We start from the raw sequence: 3,999 nt of genomic DNA, 5'->3' as shown, positions 1-3,999 counted from the left end.
TAAAAAGGTTACGTATTACTCTAAAGAAACCAAACACCACTAGCAAAAAACTATAAACTAGTGCTATTTATCAAAAGATGCATGAGAACAAATGGCACGGAGCGTGTTTGCTCTTTGCCCCTATTTGGGAACCTATAGGATAATATCTAGGGGTCTTTCATAACTACTTCCCAATAATTTATAACTCACACGGCCGTTCTCTAGAGGTATCATCACTCAAGATAATAATATTGTGGCGGTATGGAATACCAGCGACAACACATTATAAAGAGAGAAAGCTCTAGACGAGGTTTCACTATTATCAAGCAAGTCGGAGACCTAGCATGATGATAGATTCACCTCCACTCCTTAAATTCCCATGAACCCGGGTATAGGGCCCCTTTTTTACTCAAACCCGTGGGTGCTTAGAATGCAGTGTAAAAAATGCGAAATACACAACAGTTATTTACATTTTACACAGTTCAACAAAAGCACACACGAAGTTTCACAAATCCACAATTCCTTAAAATAGGCCTAACTCACAAAAATAGTCCCCAGTGGAGTCGCCAACTGTCGCAACGTGCCCTTCGCGGGCGAGCGAAGGCGAGGCTCACGGGTGCGCTTTCCAAAGGAGGAAAGATGCGCGGAGTCTCCACCAATGTTTATTTGTGGAAAACGTCGGGAAAACCGAAGGAAACCGGTCAAAATGAAAATTCTAAGTTCGGGAGTTGTATTTACGTTTGAGGAAGGTATTAGCACCTCTCACGTTTGTCTCAAAGGACAACAACCTATTTTTCAGAATTATGGAAATTGTGTTATCTTAACTTTTAGTTCTTTTTATTTTTTGAGGTCGACAAAAGCGGGGCTTTTGCTCCTACGTACCCTCCATCGAGGAGGAAATCAGACCTACGTAGTTCTTTCTTATGCGTGAATCAAGTGATTCTTTTTACTTGAAAGGTGATCATTTTAAGGCGTTGGACCTTAAAAATGATCCATTTTACTTGGTAAGAAACTGAAATGATAAACTTTCAAAACCCTATTTTTTGTGGACAAGCTTGACTAGGCGAGTTGATTTTAGCCTTAGTTTCACTTTAGTTATTAGTCAATTCAATTAAGAATGAGAAATCCCAAAGAGAAAACGTCCGATTGATTTTTCGCTCTATTTTACTAAAAGGTATTTTTTTATTATTATATTATTATTTTACCTTTTCTTTTATTTCCCACGTGGTTACGGCACGACCGAACGGTCGGAATTCATTTTAACCAAAATTAACGGATGATACAATTCAAACGATCGGTGGAAATTTATTTTATTTTTAGATTAGGCGAGAAATGACTTAAATAAATGACTTAAGCACGTCAAAAGGGGTATAAAAAGCGAATGAAAACGAGAATAAAAATACATGAAACAAAATGTGGACCACCACGGGTACATAGAATGAATTGAAAAGCTCGGTTTGAGGTACTTACCCGTTGAAGACTGAAGAAAACGAAGAACGAACGATGAATTTTGAAGAACGGTCGAGAATCTTCGCGTAATTACTCACGAAAACGTTACGGAAATGTTACGGAAGCGCCTCGACTTGGATTTTCTTCATGGAAATAATTTTCATCAGTAATTTCGAGAGAATGAGAAGTGCCAAGAAGGCTGAACCCCTTCTCCCTTCATTCCTCCCCCTATTTATAGCAAAATAGGGGAGGAGCTTGCCACCCAGCTCGCCCAGGCGAGCTCAGCTCACCCAGGCGAGCAAGGTTGCTTCCTCTAGAAGCAACAACCTTCTGGAGGGCCCAAGTGGGCCTGATTGCTATTTGTACCCCCCTTTTTACTAAATGCATTCCCCTCTACCTTTTTTTGGTAATTCTTTTTCCGTAACGTTACAAAAATTTACGAATTTCGTAACGATACTTATTTTCCTTCCGCAAGGTTATGAGTCCTTACGGATTATGTATTTACTCTTTTTTAGCTTTTGAAGAAGTTACGAAAACTCACGGATTGTGAAAAATACCTCCTTTCGATTTCCGTCACATCACGGAATTTTCACGGATCGCGTAAGCCTGCTTCCTTTTTGATTTTCGACACGTCTCGGGACTTCACATATTGTGCAACAAAGGGTGCCAAACATCTCGAAGCGGTCAATCAATGGTTGTATATCATCAAATTATAATCCCCGGACGAAATTAGGGTATGACAAGGTCTATTGTAGATGTTTGCAGCATAAGCTTCAGGCTATTCAATTGCTTTAGATTGTTGCATAGAAGGGCAAAGGTCTGTGTGGTGGTCGGCAGAGGAGCATAAACCACAGAGTCTGGCGACAGGTGTAGATTTTTGATTCAAGGCCAGATGGGTTACCAGGTTAACCAAGGCATCTAGTTTACCTTCAAGCTTCTTAGTCTCGGCTAATGAAGATGAATTCATGGCTACTTTATGCACTCCTCTAATGACAATAGCATCACTTCTGACACTAAATTGTTGGGAGTTGGAAGCCATCTTCTCAATTAAATTTCTGGCTTCATCAGGGGTCATGTCTCCAAGGGCTCCACCACTGGTAGCATCTATCATACTTCTTTCCATGTTACTGAGTCCTTCATAAAAATATTGGAGAAGAAGCTGCTCAGAAATCTAGTGGTGAGGACAACTGGCACATAGTTTCTTAAATCTCTCCCAGTATTCATATAAGCTCTCTCCATTGAGTTGCATAATTCCTGAAATATCTTTTCTGATGGTTGTGGTCTTGGAAGCAGGGAAATGTTTTTCTAAGAATACTCTCTTAAGGTCATCCTAGCTCGTGATGGACCTTGGAGCAAGGTAATATAGCCAGTCCTTTGCCACTCCCTCTAAAGAATGAGGAAAAGCCTTCAGAAATATGTGATCCTCCTGGACATCTGGGGGTTTCATGGTGGAGCAGACAATATGGAATGCTTTGAGATGTTTGTGCGGGTCTTCACCTGTAAGGCCATGAAACTTTGGAAGCAAATGGATCAGTCCAGTTTTAAGAACATATGGGACATCCTCATCAGGGTATTGGATGCACAAGATTTCGTAGGTGAAATAAGGTGCAGCCATTTCCCTTAGAGTCCTCTCACGGGGTGGAGGTTGTGTCATGTTCTCAGAATGTTCAAAATCAGAATGTTCAAAACTATAACCGCCACAGAATTCTCACTCACCAATAACAGAATGCTCAGGATGCTCAAAAGGTACTAAATGATGCCTAACTAATCTATGAAATGTCCTATCTATCTCAGGATCAAAGGGTTGTAAGTCAGATGGATTTCCTCTAGTCATACACTATATTCAACATGCACAACTAGTTGTCTTCTTATGCAAGTAATAATGTAGGTTTGAACTACAACTACCATCAAATGATATCCAAATAACTTGAAATTTTATGAGCAACACCCTAAAATCATGAAAAGATAGCACAAAAATTTTCATACAAAAATTCAAAACACAAAGCTAATTCGCAGTCGCTAATCACTGTTTAGCATTGTGCACAACAAAACACAAAGCTGAATCAATCATTGAATCAGTCGCTAAACAGGGAATGCAGCTGAAATGAAAAACAAAACACTACACAAAATAAGATAACTAAACACTATTATGAACCTTTAGCCCACGGCTCCTCGGCAACGGCGCCAAATTTGATCGAGGTCGTACCCGAATCAAATAAACATTAAAAATGCAGTATCTAGGAAGTGATCATAGGTTGTCTCCCAACAAGCAATGGTCAACCAAACGTTCATAATAGATAGTAACAAAACAGTAGCGAATTGGGGGGGGGGGGGGGTTGTTTGTTTTTGTAAATTAAACAACGAGCAAATTTTAATTAGAAAATATCAGAATTAAAAACACGTTGTTTCCCCTTGATTCACAAGGAATCTCTTATCCTAGGTTACGAGAATTTATCCTTTATCAGTTCAACCACTTAATCCAACCCTAAATTAAATTACTAAGCAAAATTTAACATAAGGCAGTCATTATGTGATTAAGCAACAAATACATCAATTAATCATGAACGAAAC

General features: G+C 39.4%; 1 non-coding gene across 1 annotated transcript; it reads left to right on the top strand.

Moving 5' to 3' along the window:
• The first annotated feature begins 2,597 nt into the window (after window positions 1-2,597).
• On the top strand, window positions 2,598-2,704 carry LOC113002042 (small nucleolar RNA R71). The gene has a single exon (XR_003267570.1). It is a non-coding gene; the product is annotated as a small nucleolar RNA R71 (small nucleolar RNA).
• Window positions 2,705-3,999: the final 1,295 nt, after the last annotated feature.

The sequence above is a fragment of the Glycine max genome, chromosome 6 (assembly GCF_000004515.6).
Source record: "Glycine max cultivar Williams 82 chromosome 6, Glycine_max_v4.0, whole genome shotgun sequence".
In the NCBI taxonomy this organism is placed as follows: Eukaryota; Viridiplantae; Streptophyta; class Magnoliopsida; order Fabales; family Fabaceae; genus Glycine; species Glycine max.
This window is presented reverse-complemented; position numbering and strand designations above follow the sequence as displayed.